Source organism: Marmota flaviventris, chromosome 6 (genome assembly GCF_047511675.1).
Source record: "Marmota flaviventris isolate mMarFla1 chromosome 6, mMarFla1.hap1, whole genome shotgun sequence".
Lineage (NCBI taxonomy): Eukaryota > Metazoa > Chordata > Mammalia > Rodentia > Sciuridae > Marmota > Marmota flaviventris.
Window position 1 is genome coordinate 58433134 of NC_092503.1, and position 13203 is coordinate 58446336.

The 13203-nt window shown below is 34.8% G+C and overlaps 1 long non-coding RNA gene across 1 annotated transcript in view; it reads right to left on the reverse strand.

Annotated features, from left to right (window-relative positions):
• Positions 1-10305, reverse strand: part of LOC139706222 (uncharacterized) — a 75281-nt gene extending 64976 nt beyond the window's left edge. Inside the window, exon 1 of the long non-coding RNA XR_011707857.1 lies at positions 10211-10305. This is a non-coding gene — a long non-coding RNA (uncharacterized lncRNA). The remainder of the gene's footprint in view (positions 1-10210) is intronic.
• Between the last annotated feature and the right edge of the window lie 2898 nt (positions 10306-13203).

Here is a 13203-nt window from a genome sequence, read left to right on the forward strand (position 1 = left end):
GAGGAAAAACAAAGTCAGAGACAGATGAAGCTACTAAAGAGTAGTCAGAGAGGTAGCAATGTTGCTGGGTTTTTTTTATATCTTTTTTTAATAATTTGTTTTAATTAGTTACACATGACAGTACAATGACCTTGACATATCATACATTTGAATCAGATGGGATAAAATATCTCATTTTTCTGAGTATACAAGGTTGCAGAATCACATTGGTCATGCATTCACATATATACACACAGTAATAATAATGTAACAGACATTATTATTAATGTTGCTGTTTTTAAAATTGTGGTAAAGACATACACATAAAATTTACCATTTTAACTATTTTGAAGTATATAGTACAGTAGTTTTAACTATATGTGTTTTTCAACAGAGCACTTGAACTTTTTCATCTGCTCAGTTTAAACTATATATATCCTAAAAATCATTGGTTTTACTCTAGTAACTAGTGAGGTTGAGCATTTTTTCGTATGCTTATTTCCATTTGTATATTGTCTTTGGAGAAGTGTTTGTTGAAATCCTTGTCTTTTGCCCACTTTTAAAACCAACTTATTATTATTGTTTGTTGTTGTTGTTGCCATTGAGTTGTAGAAGTTCTATATATATTGTGAATGTTAACCTCTTATCAGATGTAGGATCTACAAATTTTTTTTTTCACTTCATATGTTGTCTTTTTACTCTGATTGTTTCATTTGCTGTGCAGAAGTTTTTAAGTTTGATAAAATCCCTATTGTCTATTTTTACTTTTGTTGCCTATGCTTTTGGTATCATATCCAAGAAATCATTGCCAAATCCAAGGCCATGAAACTTTTCCTTCTAGAAATTTTATTGTTTTAGATCTTATGTTATTAATACATTTGAGTTAATTTTTTGTATGATATAAAGGCTTTACCCTTTACCCTTTTGCATGAGAATATTCAGTTTTTTTCAATACCACTTGTTGAAGAGACATTTTCTTTTTACCTCATTGTATAACCTTGGCACCTTTGTTGATCATTTTACCATATGCATGAGGACTTATTTCTGGGCTCCCTGTTCTGTTCCATTGATCTACATGTCTGTTTAGTTCAAGTGCCGCATGGTTTTGATCGTAGGGAATAGGGAGCCCAGAAATAACTGCTATGGACTGGATGTTTGTCTCTTCCTGAATTCATATGTTGAAGCTTGAATCCCCAATGCAATTGTTTGGAGACAGGGCCTATGAGGAGGTATACATGTTAAGTGAGGTGATAAGTATGAGATCCCGATCAGACAGCTGGTGCCCTTAGAAAAATAGGAAGAAATACAAAAGATCTCTCTATATGTGTATAAAGAAGAGGTCTTAAAAGCCACAGGGAGAGGATTTCTGCCTGCAAGCCAGGAAGGCAGCCCTTACCAGGAACTAAATAGGCTGGCACCTTGATCTTGGACATTTCAACCTCAGAACTGCTGGAAAGCAGTTTTCTGTTGTTTAACTCCATAGCCAGTGGCATTTTGTTATAACAGCCCAAGCAGTCTAAAACTAACTAGAAATCACTAAGGGTGAGGCTTCCAAATTTTTTACTCTTAAAGATTGTTTTTTGATTCAAGGTCTTTTGAGATTCCATGTGAATTGTGAACAGTTTTCATATTTATGTCAAAAAATGTCGTTGGTATTTTTGATAAGGATTGACTAGATCTATAAATCTCTTTGAGTAGGATGAACTTTTTGACAGTATTAAGTCTTTTAATTTATTTGTGTCTCCTATAACTTATTTTGGCAATATTTTGTGGTCTTCAGTAAAGAAAATATACATTTTTTAACCTTTTTTAATATTTATTTTTTATTTTAGTTATTGGTGGACATAATACCTTTATTTTATTTTTATGTGGTGCTGAGGATTGAACCCAGTGCCTCAACGCATGCTAGTTAAGCCCTCTAACTCTGAGTCACAACCCCAGCCCTCACCTTCTTGATTACATTTATTCTTAAGTATTTTATTTGTTTTTATGTTATTTTAAATGAAACCATTTTCTTAATTTTTTCAGATTATTTTTAGTGTTTTGAAATGCAACTTATTTTTGTATGTTGATTTTGTATCCTTCAGTGTTGCTGAGTTCATTTACTAGTTCTTGTGTGTGTGTGTGTGTGTGTGTGTGTGTGGCGGGTGATCTTGAGGGTCTTGTATACATAACCTTCTCATCTGTGAATAGAGAACATTCCACTTCCTCTTTTTCTATTTGGATATGTATTATTTCTTTTTCTTGCCTACTTGCTCCTACTAGGACTTTCAGTACTATGTTGAACAGTAGTGGTGACAGTGGGCATCAATGCCCTGTTCTTGATCTTAGAGAAAAACTTTCAACTTTCCACCATTGACTACAGTGTTAGCTGTGGGTTTGCCATATGGACTTTATTTTGTAGATGTCATTTCCTTCAATTCCTAGCTTCTTGAATGTTTTTGATCATCAAAGATTGAAATGTTACTGGTTTTGAAGATGGAGGAAAGGGTCCATGAACAAAGGAATGGGGGTGGTTTCTAGATCAGTCAAAAGAAAGAGAAGATTCTCCCCTAGAGTTTCCAGAAAGGAATGCAGCCCTGGCCCAAAACCTTGATTTCAGTCTAGTGAAACCATGTTGAACTTCTAACTCACAGAATATGAGAGTAACTTTGTGTTGTTACCAAGCTACCAAGTTGGGTGTAATTTGTTACATCACTAGTAGAAAGCTAATATATTATGGCTATCCCCATGTTGGGAGTTTCCTGCCAATCAGTAGACTCATGTAAAGGAATAGTCCAAATACACAGTGCTTCTGTAATGTACTATTTGTGTCCATCAACCTATCATTCATTTAGCCAAGTGATATCTAATCTTGTCTACCATGATTTTTACTAAGCTTTGGGGAAATGAAGTAAATAAAATAATATTTACTTCTTACTAGATACTTTGAGGTATTTACTTTTATTCCTTTTTCCAGGTAAAAAGTAATGAGATTCTGATAAATTTAATGACTTGCCCAAGGTAACACAAATAACCTTTTCATTTCAAACTCAGAACTACTTCCACTTTAAACTCTTAGAAGAATAGCTGATTATATTTAGTTGGATATCTGTTCTGATGTAATGTGAAGTTTCATTGTCATTTCCTGTCTGTTAAATGACTATGGACAAGTGGTTATGTTGTCTGTGAAATGAGAAATAAATGCTTACGTGAATAGTGCAAAAACGAGTGAGGTACAGGTAGAGCTTGCCGGCATGTCTTGGAGGAAAATGTTTACAAATAAATGCTGTGTCTGTGGCTATTATTTTAGACAACAGGGTATTCTGGGATACATGTGTATTGCTTTTAATGAGCATGGAATTTAGCAAACAACCATCAGTAGGCAGTGGTATCAGTGCTATTAAGTGCATGAAATAGTTACACTAACAGACAGGCTATGGTCATAAAGAATGCTGACCTTAAGTATCATCTGCTTATTATCTCATTTGCTGTAAAGTTATTTTGCATCATTACAATTCTACAGATGTTTCACAGATGTCTTTAAGGATATATTTCTATGGCTTGTTATTAAGCTAACTTCTGTGCACTATGGCAGATTACCATAGCATATTAATGAGAACATTATGGAATTGTAAATAAATATGTTTGTAGCAATCGAGATGAAGAGCAGAACTATAAAAATGGTTATAAAAATCTAATTAACATTTTAACAGTAAAAAGGCTGCCTTGATACTGCAAGAGAATGGTCTTAGTTATAGATAAAATGAAGAATTCCCAAGTGGGCTTAAGAGTGGATGAAGCATTGCTATCAATATTTAATGGGATGTGTCAGATTTTACCACCATTTGAAAGGATGCAAATAGGGGTTACCATAGAAATCACCTTGTCAGAAAACTGCACAAAATGCAACACAAACTATCCTTCAAGCAGGGGTTATTGTCATGTCCAACTATATTCTTTTCATATAATCTCTTGATAATGGGGGAAAATGACAGTGTGTGTGTGTGTGTGTGTGTGTGTGTGTGTGTGTATGCATGCACATATATGCCCAATACAATTTGAAAATTACAAAATTTATTTTACATGGAAATTCCAGAGGCAAGTATATTCCTATTGCTCTATATCATAATTACTCTTTGATGAAGCTATAAGTGCCAAAGTTATTCATAGTTTTAACAAAGCATCCATCATAACCATGCTACTGAAAGACATGGCAACCTCAGAGATGCTCTTACTATTTAAATGTAATGTGCTGTTTTACATTCTAGTGACAATGTTCTTTTGTGTCATAGCTCTGGAATATTTAAGCATTGCAGTTTAGCAATCTCCTCTTGAACCGGTTAAACCAGTTGCTTTCCCAGAAACAATTTTCTGCTGCTTTTTTAAAGATTTTTTTTTAATCTTGAAAAAATTAGCCACACATGCTCCCTTTATTCTACAATTCCAACACAACACAAAGCTAGAAAGGGATCACACTTATTTCACAGAATCTTTCAGTAAAAGGAGATGGCATTGTAAATTCCCCTGCTCTTTAAAAATCAGTGGGATCGAAATATGGGGTTGCAAAAGGAATTTAAAAAAAAATTATTAGTCATTGAACCAAAGGGAAAAAAGAAGCAATTACAAACATATAAGTGTTAAAAAAAATCCTAGTGGTTATCTGAGAAGGCAGAGAAAAATTTGAAATAGATTTTTGTTTTGCCTTAAACTATTTAAGCATGTTTAAATTGAATGAATATTATTTTAATCACATAAATATAAACATTATTCAATAAATAAAACAAAATTCCTCAAGTTCCTTTTTATGATCAGTTAAGAGAGAAAGAAAAAGGGAAAGCAAAATAGAAATACTTATGGGAAAAGAAAGAATGGGCAATAGAGATAAAGAGAAGTCAGTATGAAGCAGGAATAATAGAGACAAGAAATCTGACCAGGAAGAGACAGCTGGTAAGGGAAGAGAAGAGAAGATACATAAATAAAGGAAGGTGGAACTTCCTCTCCACAATTTCCCCTGAAAATATTTTGCAGATTTAAAAGAAGAGGGTTTCCATCCCTCAGAGGTATTTAAAATAGATAGAGGAGACTGAGGAAAATCAATGGGCCTGTGTCTTGTCAGACTAGTGTACTTTGTTTCTCTCTCAGGTCACCTGGACAAGGCCTTGGGTTTTATGGTAGGGCACCCTCAGTCTCTCCCATGGTTCTGTAAATTCCTAGCTCATTTTGTTAATCTTCTCAGTTCGGAACTCATAACCATAAAGGGTGAAATATATAAAGAAACTACAAAGAGGTACTCACAAACCCACAAACGCTGAAGGTTTAATATGCTTCTCTGTGAAACACAGAACAAATAGCCAGAAGAACTGAAGTGAGAATAGAAAATTTGAATAAGCCATTGAAAGCTTGATTTATTAAATATGTATAGAAGCTTCTATCTGACACAGAGTATGAAGAATGTTTCAAAATACAGGTTATTTCAAAATTCCCTGTGTAGGGCTGGAAAACTCAACAAATGTGAAAAATATAAACATCATAAGACAATAATCTCAAGGACAATATAAAAATATTTTAGAAATAAGAAAATATTTAAGAATTTCCTCTTTCTCTATTCTTCATGATGATTTTGGGGAGAGAGAACACATACTAGCAATTTGTGGATTAAAGAGGAAATTAATTAAAAGTCAGAAAGTATTTATAGCTCAATAATACTTAAAGCATTATGTATCAAAACTTAGAGAATGCAATTAAAGTGAATCTCAGTGATTGATAGTCTAAATTCCCATGTTAGGACAATATAAATGTTTAAAAACTATATAATAATTAGATTTAAAGTGCATAAAAAGAACAACAGTGAAAATTAAGAATTTAGAGGGAAGGAAACTAAAGAGATGAAAATAAAAATTGGCAAAATAAGAAAAAGACTCCAAAAGAAAAAAAATCAGCAAAATTGAAATTTCCTACAATGATGAAATAGACAAAACTGTCAAATCTGATCCATAAAACTCTGCAAAGGATTCAGTTCTCATGGTACCTAATTAAAAGATCCAAAATAGGAAACTAGTATAACACCAAATAAAGGATATTATCTGTAGAAAAATAGGTAGATATCAGTTTAAATATAAAATATAGGTAGAAGTTCATTAATCACAGAATTTCCTATAAGAAACTTTATGCCTATAGATTTCAAAACTCAGAAGAAATGTAAATATCTTTGGCAAACACATAAACAATAGTACTTAAGGAGAAATTGATAACAAGGAAGAAGTGTTAAATTTGTTAAAAACTCTTATTTGCTCATACAACTCTGTGAAGGATAGTTTATTATTATTATCATTTTGTCTAGGAATATCTTATATAAACTTCTCATATTATTTTACAAGAGGAAAGCTACCACACTTGTATCATTAGGTTAATATCAGCTTGGTGCTGAAATGGAAAGACAGATTAAAAATAATAAGTCAATTACATTTATAAAAAAGTGAACCCTTGAAGTGAAATATTAATAAAGTGAATCTAGTAATATATTAAAACAACATATCATGACCATACAGGTTTTATTCTGGGAATGCAAGGATGGTTCTTCACTTAAAATTCATTAAAGAACATCCAGTTAAAGATGGTAAACTGTAGACAAATATGTATCTCCATTCCCTCTGAGGAAACACACACACACACACACACACACACACACACACACACACACTCATACAAATGCCACTAAAAAAAAAAAAAAAAAAAAAAAACAAGTATAGACCCATATGGGAACAGTTAGTGAGAAAGAAGCCAACATCAGATGAGAGAAGTCAATGAAATTTTAGAAACATGAAAGTGAATGAATAAGTGGTTGCTGACTTAACAGATTTGAGAAAGTAGAAATGTAAATCTGCAAGGAAGAAACAGAAGCAGCAAGCAACTTCAAGAAGATGAACCTTAAAATCTCAGAAATTGGCAGCACTAGGCATCTGTGAGTTAGGAAAATTGGCTCTAAGTCCATTCAAGAAGCAAAGCTATATGTCCCCTTCCCTGTTTGATATAACTGTACAACTGTCTCTCCTCCAGCGTGTGGAAGACTGGAGTTTGCCTGCAGAGTGGTTAAATCAGAGGTACACTCCATTCACAGGTACAAGGCCTATCTGAAAGATTGGGGCAATTATTAAAATTTGATGAATTTGGGAATCTTAGGCCTCTTTTCCCCTTAGGCTCAGAGAATGCTGTCATTCAGGCTTATATCTTTTGGATGGAAGATAGGAAGAATTATTGATGGGGAAATTAATCATTGTGTGTGTGTAAGTGTGTGTTCGCATGTCTGTGTACTTACTGCATGCTGCATACTAAGTATTATCTAACAATTTTTATTTGAGAACATACTAGGATAAAAAAGGATGAAGCAAAAGTCTGCAGGTTAGAGATTCTTGTTTTTGCCTAAATGTGGGAAACAATTAAAATGATTCTAAATAAGCATAAGGGCATTTATTCATTTATTTTTCCAATATACAAATATTGACCACATGCTATATGCAATTAAAATTCCCTGGCATTGCTTTTTTTATAGGATGTTTGACATGACCTTAAAGTACAGGAAAAAATTGAGTGGTCATTGATCTTGTTATTATCTTTATGGGAATTGGTTAAAAACAGATTCAAATAAAGTAGTACAGATACATTCTGGGAAACTTGATATCACTCTCCATGCAATATTACCCTGCTTCTATCGAAAGTTTGCATAAATAGAACAAATTATAAACTTTCATATGGCTATGTGGTTTTTAACTAATAAATTAGACATTACAGTAATTTATTCCTATCTAACACAATTTTATTTTAATCCAAAGAATTGCAGTGGTTTTTAACATCAATACCTTTTATTTGTGGTGAAATAACATGGCTTAGAATTTGAAATGAGCCACAAACTTTGATTTTTTACAATAAACCTTTGAGGTAATTGGGGGAAATAGCAGCATCTTTATTTCCAGATACTAAAACAGTTGTAGTGGCAGTTTTAGAGAGTGGACTTGAAATTGTGAACCTCTGGTGAGGTTTTAGCTCTGCTTCAGCTAGCATGGTGAGCCTGAGTAAGCCTGCCTGACCTCAGTATTCTTATCTATCAACTAAGAAGTTCAAAATTGTGTTTTTCATGGCATTCTTGTATCTTGTCTGAGAAAGAAAACTTCACTAATGAGAAATTGTTCCAATTGATCTCTGAACTGTAACTTAAAAATGTTTTATAAAGTTTAAGAATTCTATCATTATCTTGGATCATTTCCCTTCTTTTTTCCCTGCCTGCCTTCTTTAACTGTTTTCTCCCTCCCTCCTTCCATTCCTACTTTCTTCCCCCAAAGTTAAATTTAATGTATTTCAAAAATGGAGATGTCTAGGGAGAGGAGCTTCTTGGTTGGGTGATTTAGTCAGTCAATGATGACTTCATTTGGAACTCATAGTCTTATCAAATTTTCACTCTGCTGTCCTCAGTATAGTCACCAGTTTTTAGCTACTGTCTCTTTTGTTCATAAGATAGCTGTGACAATTCCATTGAAATATGGAAACATATCTCTGTTTGTATATAAAGTATGTTGACGCCCAATTTTGTCTTCATGCATACACTTTGTATAATGATGTCCATCACATTCCACCATTTTTGCTAATCCCCTGCCCCCTCCTTTTCCCTCTCACTCCTCTTCCCTATCTAGAATTCATCTATTCCTCCCATGCTCCACAGAGATGTGAAAAATTGTGGTATGTGTGTGTAATAAGAATTGTAATGCAAAAAAATTACAAGTATAAAGATATGAATTGGCGTAAACATACTTTATATACAAAGATATGAAAAATTGTGCTCTATATGTGTAGTAAGAATTGTAATGCATTCCACTGTCATGTATTTAAAAAAATAAAATCAATTAAATAAAAAAATTTAAAAAATAAAAATAAAGAAAAATAATTAGGGAAAAAAAAGAAATATGGAAACATGACAATGTTTAGCAGAAGACAAGAGATAGCTTTTCAGTATATCTATCTCATTGTGTGAGAAAACCTTTTCCCTCTTGTTAGGGTCTGTAAACAAGTCAAGATGGCGCCTGGCATTTTGCCAGAAGGAGTGGTTTGTGAAGTAATGCCAGCGAGCCATTAAGTGTGGAGATTCCTTATTGGTTGACTGCTGTATCTAGTTTATGTTAATTAAGATAAGCTGTGTGGAATGTATATATACCCCTCCTGTCCTACAAAAAACGGCTCCTACTCCTGCTGTATCAATGTACACAAGTTGTTCGTCACCCCCCCCCCTCCCCCCGGTTATTTTGCTGCAGCCGGACTACGGCACCCTCTAACACCTCCTCCAGAATTACCATGTGTCATTGGCCAGAACTGCTTCATATGTCAATGCCTAACTTATCACTGGCAAGGAAAATGGGATCTTTGTGAATGGATTGGTCTCCCTGGAATCCATCCCTCCACTCTAGAGCTGGGACTGAAGCTCTGTTCTTACTGCAAGTGTCTCGAGGAGAATGATGACTTTTCCTGTGGGCTTTGCTTCACTATGTACTTTAATATATCTTCAGGTGTGTGACTTTAGACCTGGAAATTCCACTCTCAGTTTTCTTCTATAAAATCTTTATTCACCTTTTAATATCTTAGGAATTATTTTTGAGGAGATTGTAATGCTGAGGAGGAAAACCAATGTAAGTCAAATTTAGGTAGTATTTTAGAAACATTTTCAACACTGAAAAGGAAATAAAGCATGCTTGCAATTAAAAGATTTAGGAGTACAAGAGCAGTGAAAGAACAGGTTATTGAACATCAACTATTGCCAATAAGATGTAATGGTAAGTAAGTATTCTTGTTCTTTACAAAATATGGATTACTAAAACAAGCTATTTGCACTCAATTTGAAGGAAACCAATTAGCATTTTGATAAATTAATTCACAGACTTAGAATAAGGAAATACAGAATATCAAAACACTCCTTACACTACAAATAGGTGAGAATCTATACTGATATATATACAAGCCCACTCTGATACTGTAGGCTTCAGCATGGAATGCGTAGGGTTGGTATCCTCCAACTCTATGAAGATTCTTAGCTGAAATTTGAGAAGAATCCAAAGAGGGAACAAAGACCCAAGGAACCAAATCATTCTCTCAGATACTTATGAATCTCAAAGGGGTCTTATATTTATCAGGATTCTTCAGAGAAACCCGGGGTGAGAAGGGGAGAGAAGAGAAAGAGAAGGAAAAGGAATGAGACATTAAAGGATACCTTAGGGAATTGTCTCTCCTGATTGTATAGGCTGAAAGTCCCACTATATGCTGTTTGCAAGCTAGAAATCCAGGAAAGCCTATGTTATAACTCCAAGTCTGAGGCTGAAGGCTTGAGAGACCTAGGAGTTGGGAAGTGGGATAAAGGTCCTATGTAACTCCCAGAGGTTAAAGATTCAAGACCAAGAGTTACAAGGTTCAAGTGCTCAAGCAGAGAGGGAGGGAGAGAGAGAGAGTGAGTGAAAGAATTTGCCCTTCCTTTGTCTTTGGTTCTAAATGGACCAACATCATAGTGTACCATGTCCACCTGCATTGGTGAAAGTAGTTTTTCCTTACTGTTTCCTGATTTAAATGCTAATCTGTTTTGGAAACTCAGAAATAATATTTCAGCAGCCATCTGGACATGACTTAGCCCAGTTAAGCTGACAGATAAAATCAGAAGTGTGAAGTTACCTAGTACACAAGTTAGGGAGGGAGATTATAGTAATGTTCTCCACTTGCCTCTCTGATTGCCCTGCCATGAATGCAGCCACCTACTCCCTCTGGACATTCTCCATAATTATTTTGTATTGTCTTTTTTTCCACCTATGTATTTTCCCTCAGTGTCCAAAGATTGTGAATACGATGAAGTTCTACTCATTCTTTATTCCTAATGTAAAGCCTTTAATAGAGTGGGTGCTCAATATGTAGGCTAATCTCATTCTGTTCTGTGGCTACATCCATGTAACTGAATGGAGCTGGAAAAAAATACAATCATAATGATTGGCTTCATTTTAAATTTATTACTGCAAGCCTTAGGGAGGGCTTTTAGTGCTACTCAAGAAACCTACTACAGTTCCCTGTTAATTCACCGAGTAAAGGATTTTATGTTTTTTCTTAAATCTCTAATGCCCCCTCTACTTTTCACTTTCAGCTGATAACTTCACTTTTAATTTCACTGAGGAAAGCAAAGTAAAATTGGAAGAGAACTTCCACACCCACCCTACAAATTATACCAAATTACCTGCATCCATATAATGAGCATTCCCTTCTCTCACACCAATAGAGTGCCTGAGGCCTCGCCTGTTCTCATTCACTGGATCTTATCCCATTCTGCCAAAGGAGTCATTCCAACATTTATTTGTCTCTGTATCATCAATGTTCCTCTCTATTCTGAACCTTTATTCATAGCATACAAATATGCTATAATAGCTCCCATTAAGGTAAACTTACTTTCTCTGCATTCTCCACTGCATCAGTTCTGTCCCTATTATAGCAAAACCCTTTCTCCTAGAAAATGCTCTCTTCTCACTGCCTCTGTTTCATTTCTCTCTCACTTAGATCATATTTCTGTCCCCATTTCACTCATGCTAAATAGCAGCCCCATGAAACTTGATCTACCAGCTGCACTTTCCATAACTGATAATCCTTCCTTCTTAACCCTTGCATTCAGCTCTCTCTTGTTCTACTCCTCTCTGACCTACTGCACCTACTCAGTCTCCCAAGCTGGGTCATCTTCTTCCAGCCTTAGCTCGAGTCCTTCAGGCTGTGTCCTTAGACTTTGTGTCTTTTCTAGCAACACTTGCTCCTTAGGTGACTTATTCAGACTCACATTTCCTGTTTTAGTAAGCTGGGCCTGACTATAACAAAACAGTAAGGTAGACTACAGATATTTACTTCCCACAGTTCTGTAGGATAAGAAGACTAAAAATCAAGGTGGCACAGACTTGGTTCCTGATGCGAGCTTTCTTCCTAGCATTCAGGTGACTGCTTTCTTATTGTGTTCTCAGCAGTGGAGGGAGAGCTCTAGTATGTATTCCTCTTCTTATAAAGCCATTAATTCCATTGTGTAGGCTGCACATTCAGGACCTTATCTAAACTTAATTACCTCTACATACCTTCACATTAGTGGTTAGAGCTTCAGCATATGAATTTGGTGGTGATGGTGGTGAGATACCAACATTCAGTCCATAACAATTCCCATATGTGTATTTCCAGTGCAGAACCATATAATTAATTGTTTATTTGCAATTGCCCGTGTGGTTCCTAGTTGACATTTCAAACTTCACAGCAGAAATTTTAATTCTTTCATAGACCCCCAAATGTTCTTCCCACAGTCAGGCACATTTCAGTCAATAGTACCTCCATTTTACCTGTTGCTTAGTCCAAAATCTTCTTATATCCTTTATTCTTCTCTTTGTATCATGTCACATATCCATCAACAAAGCTGTTTAGTCTACAGATGAAATGTTCTATCACTTCCCATGTACTGATCTGCTACCTTTCTAGTTCAAGAGTCCATTATCTCACACTTGGATAACTGCAACAGCCTCCTAATTGTTCTTGCTGCTCATTTTTCAAATAGCTGCAAGAGGGAACCTTTAAAAATATGCCATATTATGTCACATATGTGTTCACAACTCTCAAATGTTTCCTTTCTTAATTAGATGAAACTTCCCGACCTCTTGCTACTTTTCCAACCTGATCCTCAACCTCTTCAGATCTCTTGTGACTCTTTGAGGATGCCAACACTGCATCTGAAACTGTCTTCTACCACAAAAGTATGTTGTACTTTTTCCTTTACTTCAGATCATTGTTTAACTATGTGATTATCAGAAAGTTCTTTCTACCAATTCTGTATAAAATCTGTCCCTTTATTGTTCCCCTCCCCTTGTTTTTTTTCTTCATCAAGATTTTTTTTTTCTCATTTAGCATTCACACTTTTATCTTTCTTCCCCACCAGTTGTTGGTATTAAGAACTTTGGATATTTGTTCATTTTTATGTCCTATGCTCTTTGAAAGGTGCCTAAAACAAAACTGGTGCTGAATAAATATTTGTTCAATGAATGAATGAAGCATTGAATAGCTATATAATTGATGAAGTAAGGGATTGTGGATTACTGAGAAAGTAGAATGGCAAAATAGAATCAGAGAGAGGAACTTAGGTTGTCTAGCTGAATTCCCTTATTTTGAAGATTAAGAACTTACTGCTTCCAAGAATAAAATTCTGATGTG